Here is a 13375-nt window from a genome sequence, read left to right as displayed (position 1 = left end):
TGTGATGCCAGCGAGTGCCGCTACGAGGCAGTGATAGGTGAAGTTTTTGCTCGTCCTTCTCCCTCCGAGTACAGCTAGGAGGTACGTGATAGAACGCTTGAGTGACTGGGTTCGTAGGCAGAGTCAGGCTAAGCCCTTCCTGCAAAATATTCCCCCTCCAGGTAGGGTGTATTTACGCCATGAATAAACTTGAGTTCAGAGGATAGGTCCAGTGTGATTTATGTGTGTGTAGGTAGAACCTCGGCGTGGTGTCTGCGATTTGTCTGTGGTGCGACTGCGCGGGGAGACGGTGTGCGCGAGAGAGCGAGCGTCGGGCTAGAGCGTCGGCGCGGTGTTGGTAATTTGAGCGTGTGCGTGAGACGCGCGTGTATTAAAACATACACGGCCGCCGACGCTCACGCGAGTTTGCGCGTGTGTGTGAAACACTAGCACTTGCAGTGTGCCGCGTGAGTAATTACACGCTGTGTGCTGTGTAAACGCTCGCTGGCGTTTACACAGCGTGTTTACACAGCGACAATAGCATTAACGGCGAATAATAGCCATTTTATAAACTTTTGAGGCATAAGCAATTAGAAAATAACACTTACTACCCAGGAACAAAAATCGTGTTACATCGCAATCGTTATTTTAAACGGAGGGAGGCATCTCAGGTGACTTTCAATGTTACTGCTCACGTGGATGTATAAAGTAAAAAAAAAATTACATCGGGGTACAGTATACGTACATTGTTTGTAGTCAGAGAATAAATAAAAAACATAAACTCAGTCTCCACGCTATGCAAACTGAGAGACTGCGTGCGCGCGCGTGTGTGTGTGTCTGTGCTTGGCTTCGAAATGCTGTTACATGCCCAAGTCCTGCCAGACATTCTTATGTCTGGCCAAGCAACAACAACGAAAGAGAGACAACTGAGCAAATGCAGCGGAGGCGAAAGATCAGGGCCAGGGAAAGATAAATATTTTGCGAGCGGAGTGTACGCGACAAGACAAAGCAAAAAGACACAGTGATAAACAATATATATATGACTGCCCCCCCCCCCCCACCACGGATGGGATGGGGGATATTGCACGTGGGGGTTTTGTTGCCTTTTCTAAGTGCCCAACTGCAATGGCTCACGAACGAGTATCGTCCATGCCTCACCACGGACGACACGAAGACAAAGACCACCCGCCACGAGTAGCCTGTAACAGAACCGTTGGGGCGAGTGCTGTTAGCGAGCACCGCATGACGAAGGCCGGAACGGCACACGAGGTTGACGGGTGGGTGGCCAACAGCAGCAGCAGCAGCCCGCCCGCCTTTGTCTCCCCGGTGGCGATGTTTTCACTCGGCATCACCTGGTTAATCACTCGACGTTGAGTCGACCTAGGGGGAGATCCAGGAGCGGTTCAGATTAACTGTCGCCGGTGTTGTTCCGTGATCGGGTAATTGGACTCAGAGGAGACGCGCACACACGCGTGTCGATGATTCGAGCTCAGCGCCATCTCAAGAAGAAAGGCAGTCTAGGGAGGTCTTCTTAAGGGAGCCCGCAAATGCATCGACGAGCGGGGCACGTGAGGAGACATCTGACATGCGGACATTGCGTTACATGGACATGTGTGTATCCCCGCAGTGGAGTAACGTGCGCGTGGGTTTGCAAACAGTGCGCACGCAATGTGCGAGCTGCGGGCAGTGGGGCCACGTCAGGGCTACAGAGACAGAGAGAGAGAGACAGAGAGAGAGCAACCAGACTTTTAAACAACTTTTATTGCCGCCAGCAGCAACAGCACTGGAGGCGATTTCGATATGAAATACACGGTCACCAGCAAACAAATTGAAATAAACGCTACAAATCCACGCGCTGTGGCACTAAAAGCACCGCGCACAACACGAAATAAAAGCCACGTGGTGGTGGTCATCGCGCACGCCACGATGACGGGCGAGCGCTTCAGAAGGTGAACACGATGGTGCCGTCCACGCTGGTACAGAGAGGGGGGCTTGTCCGGCTCCCCAGCGTTCGAAGAAGACGCGCACATCAACGACTTGTGTGTGGTACGCGTGCTCCAGCCGGAGCCGCGCCTTAAGCAGGCCCCTGAACACTGGAATCACAGATCAGCCGTCAGTGTCACCTTCCAGCATCTTTTTTCTCGTTCTGTACACCGCCATCTTCGCCTGAGCACAGGCGAAGCAACCAGGGAGAGGCGACCAATTCAGAGGCATAGCAGCGGTGATTTGCTGTGGCTGCAAATGCAAACACGGTGTAGGCGCCTCTTAACGAGTGAGGGGTTAGGAGCTGATGTGCGGAGAAACGCAGTTGGGTTGGTTGGAGTGCGGGCAGCAGAGAATTGCAAGAGAACTCCGGAACACTTGATCATCTCCGGCGGTGTTGGCTGATCCCCCGCTGGAGGCAGAGGCGAGGCAGGAGGAGTGAGGGTGGGCAGGTTAGCATTAGAGAGGCTCGCAGAATCCTAAGTGTGAGCGTGATAAGGCGAGCAGTAGAGAAGCTAGCAGAGTGTATAGTAAGAGGCTAGCAGTGGAGCGAGAGAGAGTCAGCGGAGCGGACGAGCAGTACAAGAGGAGGAGTTGCGACGGAGACGCGTGGTGTTGAACCCGAGGAGTTCTGTACGAATACAGTGACACGGGAGAAAAATAAGTTGTCTGTGTGAAATAACACCACGACATCTCTATGTGTGTGTGTATCTAATAATCTCTGTGTATCTCTGTATGTATCTCTATCTATCTCTGTGTGTATCTATGTATGTGTGTATCTCAGTCGACCCGTGGCCACATGGATCTGCCCCGTGACCTGCCAGCGGGCGTTCGACACTTCACGTGGCCCCAAGGTGCACATGGCCTGGCACAAGCGTCGTGGTGACGTCACCGCCACAATGGCGGTTGTTGTATCTCTGTGTGTATCTATGTATGTGTGTATCTCTGTGTGTATCTCTATGTATATCTGTGTGTATCTATGTATCTGTGTATCTCTGTGTGTATCTCTGTGTGTATCTATGTATCTCTGTGTGTATCTATGTATCTGTGTATCTATGTACCTCTGGACGTATCTATGTATCTCCCTGTGTGTGTTCTGGAATACTGCGCTTTTGTGATGATGGTTGTAATCAGTTTCCCTTGAAATTGGTTTTGTAATTTGTCTTTGTCAACGCCCCTTATGACCCACTGCTTGTGAGGGACTGAGGCTCTACGAGTATCTGAATCTGAAACCTGTGTAATGCATGTAATAAAAATGTTATCCTGTTAAGCATTTAATTCATCCTAATATACTGGTATGCATGTGTCCAGTACTGCATTGTAAAGCAACGTGGTTAAACTCTGCACGTGGAATTGAGTCAGGGGTCTGTGCCTCCAAATAATCCAGGATCAGACGAAACCAGTTTCATGGCAAATGCTGACACCTTGTGGTAATATTTTACAGCCTGCTGTCACATCAATTGGAATGCCCAGTTACAGCACGTTTATTTACACGAGGAAGCAGAATGCGATGTTTATAAATGTGCTTTTTGCATAGCTTTATTTATACTGACTCACAATTAAGGCTGAGATGACCAGAGGCACAGACGCATCCGACTGCATAGACATGCAGTTGAATCTCACCATTCAATTGGTGATCACCTCCAACACAGAGGCGGATCAATAATTATATCACTTTTATTTGAAATTAAGATTTAGCAGCAGCTCCACTCCCCGTGTAAACGTTACGTGACAACATTGTCAAAATGCCCTTGTTGAGGTCAGCGAACAAACCATTAAGCAGAGAAATGTGTAACTCCTCGTGGATACAAAATAATATTCAGCTTCTCAAATAAAGTTTTCTCACAGGAGTCGGCTACAATTAGCCCGCATCAGCAAATATTGAAAATAAAATTGTACTCAAATTATAATATTGGCCACCAGAGGCTATGGGACAGCCTGCTCCAAATTAGATTGTGAAAATGTGCCAAGAAGTTTGCCACTCCTCGTTAAAACAGGTTTTTAAATGTAGTGAGTTGTTGGTCTCATGCCAGATGCCTGTATTAACTAAAACACCATACTAAATTTCGTTTTAAATTTCATTCGGCTAAAATCCAGGTCTCAGAAAATGTTGGATTGACTCCCATTTACGAATGCCTTGACAGTCAGGGCACGTGGGAAAGTGACCTTTGGTATGTGAAAAAGAGGTCAATTGAAAGAATTTCAGAAGTAGTTTTGTGAGATTTCCTTCCGCGGGTCATTCTCATCACAATGCTAACAGCATTTAATCCACCGCGGGGAAAAACATTCAATGAAAACCAAATGGTAGGGCAGAAACCCTAGCAATGTAAGCCACACACCACACTCGTGCCTAAATGCTATTATATCCTGTCTGGTGATGCTATCGCAAGACACACAACTCACAATCAGAATGTTTCAAGTTCACATCCTGGTCGTAAATCGACGCAGCCTATCATCATTTCTCTAGTTGTTGATTATGTGTGTGTGTGTATGTTGAACTTCTTTCGCAACGTTTCATATAGGCACATTTGCCGAGGGCTATGCAGACCCCCCCCCGCCCCTTTCTCGTAATTGAGTATAAAACCAATCACCGTCTATAGTTGTCGACCGCATTGTGGGGAAATATTGTTATTGTGTCGCCAAGGGGTCACGCCTTTGGAAGTGCATTCTTGAGCCCTGTAGTCAAAACGACTGACACCGATGTCACAGATTCTTTGAACGTTCGCATTTGAGTAAGAATGTTGTATGTGCCGAGTGTTGACGAGGCAGCTGTGCGAGCTGATTGAAAGCTGACGAGTCGACGCTTGCACCAGCAGACCACCCGGCTGCCTCGGATTTATTTAATTGACGTGCCGCGTTAGACACAGTCTATGGCGTGCAATGTGTGCGAGTGTGTGTCTAATCTCTGATAGGCATACTAAATGAAATAATGACCTTCGCAAAGGTCAATGAAGATGAGCTTCTACTGTGATCAATTACCATTTTTATTAGATCTCCCCCGCTGCCACCAGCAGCAACATTAAGAAAAAAATCCCACAAATGCCCGTGAATCCTGCTAATATTCTCTATTTGGCAAGAGAAGAAAAATGTCTAACAGATTTGCAGATTAAAAAACACAATTTTGATATTCCTACATGTTGTCAAAATGACAAACGTTACGCTTCAGAATGTTATTCTGAAATGCAGACAAAAAATTGTTACAAGAAAATCTAACTCATAAAACAGTCCCATTGTTACAACGATTTTTCCACTTCATGATTTGATGATTAAAGCGACCTCTCTCGTGGCTGGATGGGTCACATCACATATCTAAAAAAACCATTGATTCTAACACACACGATTCAATTAATGCATCGAGAACTTAAGAATCGGTATAGTGGTGATCGAGTAAATGGACGTATCAATAAACCCTTTTTATTATTTTGCCAATCATAATACTGTGCAGAGAGGCACTAAGCAAAGAGTCAGTACAGTACACAATTTTTTAACACGTGTCTTTACCACATTTGTATCTCCAATGTGTCTTTATCAAGAGAGTCGGTATGCAGTTCAGCAAGTGTAAGGATGAACGTGTACTATGTCACAACACTAGCGTGTCAATAGCAAATCGGTGCTGTAGTAGCCCTTAAAGCAAAAAAAAGTGCAGATTTTTGTTACATGATTATTCAGGGTTCCTGGACATCTGTGAAAAAGAGCTTCATAGCTCATCGGATTTCTCCAGGATAAATAGAGGCTCTGGTTCTGGAATGTTTTGCCAGCTCCTTAATGAGTGATTTGCCTGTGAGAGGAGCCCAAATTGCCTGGAGAAAAATTCACGGAATAAGCAGCAATGAAGCTCAATGTCCTCAATGCTTGGAGGTGGAGCGGAGCGTTGGTGCAGTGATTACGAACCAATTGCTCTCTGAACCTGGCCACCTGAGTCCTGACCACGGCTAACATCAGTGCTACATTATATCCGTACCGGCAGATTGATCATGGCTGACGACGACGACGACGATGATGGAAGTGCGTGTGTGACCGAATCCACGCTGCCATTCGTCATGGTCTCAGCTATGCCACGATCGATCTCAGTTCCGCACGCGAGCTCATCGTGTCACTGCCTCCCTCTTCACGGTGGATGCCTTCTCCGGTGGCGTTCCATCCGTTGGCTGCCATTCCATCGCGGCTGTCGTGTCCTTCGAACGTCACCCCGTTTCAAGTCAAGTTCATTTGCTTCACCATCAAGAAGCATAAACCATCACCCTCGCAGCAGCAGCGCCTTTTGACCGGCCATCGAATAAAGACGGTCACCCCATCGCGCGCTTGCAGATGCGCTTCTGCGGCCGTCTGGAACGCTCTTCCTTCCGATATTAGGAAGCCACTGGAGCAATGCAACTTTTCAATCTAGAGTGAAAACGCATTTCTCTACAACTGCTCTTTGTGTGTTTAGTTTGTTGTCCTTCCCCCGCATCTCCGATGAGCACGGCTGGCTACGTACGGTGCGAAAGAAGTTCACCATACGTTCGTACATGCAGGTGAGAACTCAAAAGACCAGGATGAGTGTCATTCGCAAGAGTGACCCGGATCACCAAAAAATAACAATACAAAAAGTACAGCAACCAAGCAAATATAAATCATTTTTTTAAAAAAACAACGGCGTCACGTGAGCGATTTAAAACATTACACGCGCGCAAATCAATGTAAAATAATACATTCCCTGCGGAGTAAGTCGGCCCGGGCATATTATTTGTACACTGTACAAATCACAAGTCACGGAAGCATGAAACACGTATTGGTGTGATTTTTATTGTGCCGCGCATGTAAACAGACACGCGCACACGATGAGCCAAAGCAAAAGCGAAGTTGTCGTGCCTGTACGTCCCGTCGTCTGCAACTCCGCGACCCAACGATGACTGTCTTCCAAGTCGAAGACACGCCAGTTGCTAGGCAATTGTCAAAGGCGGACCCCTTGTTCATCAGTTGTGATTACCGTACAAGTCCGAGCCTGCGCTTAGAATGCCCGCAACGCATGGGCGTGGAGTCGACCGTTGCGGCTCCGTGCAAGTCGCAGGCTTCACGTGAAGTGCGGCAGGCTGAGGTCCAAAGAACAATGCGATTTCTTTTTTTACTCCGCAATTAATTTCGTACAAAGGGGGTATCTGCTGAGACCTGTTGTGGAATTCGTCAATTTCAATATGCCCTCCCGTGGAAGATTACTTTGATTACCATCTGGCATGGGTGGAGTGATCTCCCATCAAAGATAGCCCCACATTTGTTTGCTTATGTAAACGTGTTGCACGCAACTTTTGGACAGAGCCAATGGTTAGCGCGCTTCCCGATGAACCCAGTGACCCGAGTTTGATTCCAACACCAATCCGCACCGGCCCGCGTGGTCAACTATGTAAAAACAATTCTAGATTTGAAGCTTTCGTGACTGCAAGGATTCATATTCTTAGGTTTTTTCCGTAAAGTCACGTAGGTTAAAATTTAAAATTAATAATTTGGGTTTTCATGGGCCACTTTACCGAAAAAACCTAAGAATATGTAAAAACAAACCCATGATCACGGCGTGTGGATCCCTTCGAGAATTGGCAGCAATGTATTGACTTTTTCACCTGCATTGAGTGTTTGATTCCCGGCCATGGCTAGCATCAGAGACAAGTGCTACCTGAACCGGTCCTGCCACTCCCCATTCCCCTTCGCCATCCCATTTGCAGCAGCGTGGTGAAGTATGTTCAAACAACCCCCCCCCACCCTCCCCCCCATGAGTGACACACCGTGTGGAGACTATCAAGCAGTGGATTGGCATAAGGCTGCACGTGTTACAGCACCTGGACTGTACCTGGTAATTGCTGGGTCGATAAAGCTGGGTTTTTTCCCCTGGTGGTTTATTCCTGTTGTGCCATTGTGTTCCAGTACCACGTTATATAAAAAAAAAAATGTCCTAACTATGTATTCCTTGGACAAACGTCTTTGTTCACCGTCAAGAATTACAATTATTGCAGCGTCACTGCTCCTTCGATAACTCACTGTGGCGACTCTGCGTAAAATACAAACACCAGACGCTGGTGCAACTTGTCATCCACAGGAGATGAAAGGGTCAGTTTTTAAGACATTTTCCGCCAAGCAAGATGGTTATTTCAGCATTGTCCATCGCCGAGCCGGAGATGAAATGTGATATTGCACCACGTGCCTACGAGAACTCATTTAAAATTCCAAACATTTGGCTAAATTATTCATAGTGTCGCATACCGAGTTTCCTGCTTAAAGGACAGACCGACATTAAATATATCGCTACGTGGATCCAATATCTGCGTGAATAACCGAGTGTCCTGTTTTGAATGCTTTAAATGTACTTCGTTTGAAACTACTTAGAATGCGAGATGAGTTTTCATGGGCCACTGTGCCAAGATATGAGGCTCATTTGTATCCCTCAGTTAATGGTGTGTTGTGTCCTTGTGTTTCGCTCGTACGGCTACCAATGTAAGGCATCAACCAGGACTGGCACTTATCAATCAAAATGAAAGCTGGTATTTTGTCAAAAGAAATATCACAATCACAAATTGGTGGAGGAGGAGGGGTGTTTTGTATGCTCAATTTGTGCTGGTACACTGCGTACCTGGACGCTGCCTTCTGTTGTACAATAGCTATATAATAAATATGTAAATAACCACAGAAAAACTAAACAAATCCAGGTTTCAATTTACTCCAATGTAGAACATTGAATGAGTATATTAAAAGGAAATGTGTACAATCTTGTTGGTACGTGTCATTGTTCACGCGATGTGCTTTTGGGGTTGTGCCACGTGCTGTCGCAAACGGAGATCCGTTCAGCATCACGGTCGTTTAAGAGGCTCACGCCGTCCGTATTTTGTCATCGTTGGATATTTTTTTTCCAGATTTGAAGCTTTCGTGACTGCAAGGATTCATATTCTTAGGTTTTTTCGGTAAAGTCACGTAGGTAAAACATCAAAATTTTTGTTTTACATACGTGACTTTACCGAAAAAACCTAAGAATATTTTTTTCCCTCCGTCTCATTCGTACAGTTTGTCCATTAGCCTAAGGCGCCATCCATTAATGATGTCACGCACCTATGGGGGGGGGGGGGGGGTCAGACGTTTGTGACGATGTGTGACGAGAAGGCGGGGGGGGTTGAGAAATGTGACGCTCCATCAAAATGCGCAACTTTAAATAAATATAGAAAACACGTTCTACTTAATTAAATAGACTTTTTAATAAATGTTTTCTCCTACAACATCAGAGTGCAGCGCCACATTAAATACGCAATACAATGACAATAGTTTAAAGCGATGTGAAGCATGTTTTATGTTTGGGGGGAGGGGAGGGGGCAGAGCTTTGTGACGTCATATATGAGGGGGGTCTGACTTTTTGTGACGCCGTATGACGAGGTGGGGGGGGGGAGGTCCAAAATCGCGTGACGTCATTTATGGACGGCAGCGAACAATTTTTCTTAGATTTGTAAGTCATTTGACGCCAGTGTCATGAGCGTAAGAATTTATTTCAGACGGATTAAACTGACGCTTTGTTTGCGCGCTTTAACCGCATTGTTGTTGATCACGCGCAGTTCGTTTACATTGTAAGTGTCCAGACGAAATGCCGAGCTGTGTATGCAAAATGCTTTCTGTGCACCTTCCAGCACGTGGTCACTTTCATGGCGATAGCAAATGCACTGGAGGGACACCACTCAGACCTCACCTGTGTGACCTCTACAAATGTGGCGAGTCGCTCCAAGCCTGGGGCGTGTCATTCAGACACGGTCTTCTCGACAGACATGTTCTCCACCTGAGGACGGTTGCTTGCGTTGTGGCCGAAACGTCGTGAGAATTATTTTATTATGTTTTATTTTTATTATTTTATTATTTCTATTCTACGTGACTTTACCGAAAGAACCAAGAATATGAATCTCTGCAGTCACGAAAGCTTTAAATCGAAATTCTACAAATGTGTTGCAATCACAGAATGTGAATACATCTGCAACCTAAACAGTGCAATGTTGGTAACTATTGTGTAGTGGATTTGAGCATGACCTTTGCATCCGAGTGTACGTTTTTTTACAGCTTTTTTTTCACTTTGTGGCAGATTTATCGCCTGCTCAAAAGATGGTGACACCCTTGTGTGCCCAACTGCACATTCGAAAAGTCGTGGCCTCTGATGGTGAAAATAGGAGCGGATGAAGCTGTACTATGGTGACATCGTAACATCAGAGAGTTACAAATGAGTGTTAACGTATTTGTGAGGATGACTGATCGTGGTCTACCAAGTTCATGCTTATTCTTCAGCCAACGTAACACCTCTTGAAAGGCTGATTTGGGCAGGCGAGCAGAAATTCATCTCATGTCAGACGTCATAAGGGTTACGTGTGGGAACAGTTTATTCAATCAACCCATGTCAAGTTACATTTCTGAAAATTCTGTGTGACCATTTCGTGTCAAACATGTTAATGTACAACTTTAAAGCAAAAGGTAGTCATCGAAGTGGCATGCCTCAACAGGCAGATTTCCTTTGTGAAATCAATCTAATTCGTCTCAACATGTAATAATAGTTCCACCCGCTTAAGTTGTAATAGCATTTAGATGCTACGTAAGTTGAAACTGTATTATTTCCAAAATATTTTCAAAATTTATCGAGTGCAGCTCAATGTTCTTCTAATATCTTGATTTGAAGCTTTCGTGACTGCAGGAATCCATACTCTTTGGTTCTTTCGGTAAAGTCACGTAGGTAGAAATAAAATAAAATAAAACAAATCACGACGTTTTTTACCTGATGACGACCGCTTGTGTTGCGATCGAAACGTCGTGATTTGTTTAATTTTATTTTATTTCTAACTACGTGACTTTACCGAAAGAGCCAAAGAGTATGTTTTTCTAATGTGCAGTTGTGCAAGGGTGCCGGCTGCTTTCACTGCAAAATCCGTCTTCCGGCTTGTAGAATCAATGTGTAGTGACATAGCACTGACTGTTGGACAGCAGCAGCAACTGCAGGTGGGCACTTTGCGCACACGCCGCTGAGCATGTGTGTGCCGGCAGGGCGGAGGAACTGGGGCAAGGGTCATAGTAGACCTCGTGTGGTGGAAGCCTCTGGAACCCTCTGGAAGGTTCGAGAAGGGAGGCGCGGCTCAGGTGGAGCCAAGCCGGGCCGAGGGGAATAAAAGCAGCGGAGAGCGCGAGCTCTGGGCTGCCGGTTCTGGGATTGGACTCGTCTAGTCTTCGCTGTCGTCACCGCCGCCTTCGCCCGATCATTGCGCGGCCGGACCGTGGTTGGCTGTCCCCGGTCGACGCCGTCGGTGCAACGCAGACAGGGTCGTGTCTGGGACGGGTCGTGCGGCAGTGGGGTCGTGAGAGAGAGCGGGCCCGAGTGGTGGCGTGAGCTCGGCAACAACAGCGACGATAAAGAGGGCAGAGCGGTGCCTCCTGCGACCACCTCGTCTCCGGCTGACTGTGTGTGCGATACACGCCACCCGCACGCACAGACGACACTACAAATGTGTTTTGAGTACCAGGGTCATGCAAATGTTGCGTGTTTACTCTCCAACACACCGGTGTAGTGCTGTATTAGTAACGAATTACCATGTTTTGTTAACGTGACAATCATTACTAATTGGCTGTGTCGGGGGTGGTGGAGGGTTTAACTACACATATTTAAACCATCTAACCCAAAACCCTATATTATGGATAATGTTGATCGTGAAAGCCTACTGTTAAACCAAATTGTAACTTATGCAAACTGATTTTTTTACTTATTCAAACATCACTGTAAATTTGGTAAACAAACAAGCAAAGTTTAAATTACACAAATACAATATTTATGCATGCAAGGGGAGAGCTCACTCACAGAAGGGATAACATTCTGGTAAAAAATATATATATATAAGTTGTCCACCAAGTCTTATGGCGTTTCTCCGGGTTACAGCAGCTCCCACACGCGGGCAGCTTTGTCGAAAAAGAAAAAAACACGTGTGCAGCGTTCGGGCACTTGGAATTAAGTGCGGAATGTGTTATTTCCTGCAGGATTACTGCTCAGTAATGAAACCACTGAGAGCCCTCGCTCCTGATTCATACTTGTGGATATCTGCATTCCTTTCATAATGGATCACACGTTAGTTTCTAATGCAAGCCACTCCACGATGTGATTTCATTTCACCGGAACTCTATTTCTTCGTTGCATTTGCGACAATGGTGGAATACATGAATAAACTAGAAGACACACTAAATTAATTGTAAGCAAAGTTTTTTTAACACAACAATACATTTTAAAAAACACAACAAGAATATGCATAAAGTTCTAGATTTGAAGCTTTCGTAACTTCAAGGATTCATACTCTTAGTTTTTTCGGTAAAGTGACGTAGGTGAAAAAAATGAAATTAAAATTAATAAAAATAAAATGATAAAAATCACGACGTTTCGGAGGCAACACAAGTCTCCGTCATCAGGTGGCTGTGACGGTCCCACCTGATGACGGAGACTTGTGTTGCCTCCGAAACGTCGTGATTTTTATTATTTAATTTTTATTAATTTTAATTTCATTTTTTTACCGAAAAAACTAAGAGTATATGCATAAAGGTTTGCTGCCGTGTAATTGCCTGGCATGCCGCCCCGTGATTTCCTCGCCGCAGACCTCCCAGTATTTTGGCATCAGTTTTTTTCTCACGAATCATTTCAAGTATGCAAGATGACACTCTATAACAGAGGTGTCTAGTCAATGTTTATGTATGACCAAGAGGCTGATTGATGCTGATGAGAGAGGCTTGGATGTATTTAAATGGCAGGGCGCATTCCGTCTTATATCCAATTTCTGCCAGCATCTCATTTGAAAAATGATAGGTTTTACCCTTTCTGGAAAATAAAACAGGTGTTAAGATGTTCAAACATCTAATAGATTCATTTTGCAAGAAATCAAGTCTGCATTAACCACACGTACTTGCGGTGAACACGCAAAAAGATACTGCCAAAGCATATTGCCTTGATACTGGCAAAAAAAAGGTCCCATGATATAGCATCTCATTTATTGACACGTATTATATTTGGCCATAAACATTTCCGAGAATCTGGCTCGGCAAAAACCCACTGAAGCGAATATGTCTTAGCGTTGACTCACCGTAGTCGTACACATAACACATGGAGTGCAGCAAGCAGAGTTTAGTTGAATCGTTTTAAATGAAGAAATTGAGACCTTGTGTAAAGCTTATATTCAGATTTTAATCAAAACTAAACAGTAATGTAACATGTAATACAAGTCGGAAATATATTTTTTGTAAGTATAACATATAGTACTGGCAATATGTCTGGCCGGATGGCTGTGTGGCAAGAGCGCTCAATTCATGATCGGAAAGGTCACACTTTAAAATCCTCGCAAGGGTTAACTCTGCCTATTACTTCTCAATGGTCAGTAAAGCGATTACTCTTTTGTGCAAG

The sequence above is a fragment of the Lethenteron reissneri genome, chromosome 26, assembly GCF_015708825.2.
Source record: "Lethenteron reissneri isolate LAM-NWPU_2019-01 chromosome 26, ASM1570882v1, whole genome shotgun sequence".
NCBI lineage: Eukaryota > Metazoa > Chordata > Hyperoartia > Petromyzontiformes > Petromyzontidae > Lethenteron > Lethenteron reissneri.
The sequence above is the reverse complement of the archived record's forward strand: the minus strand, read 5'-3'. Positions refer to the sequence as shown.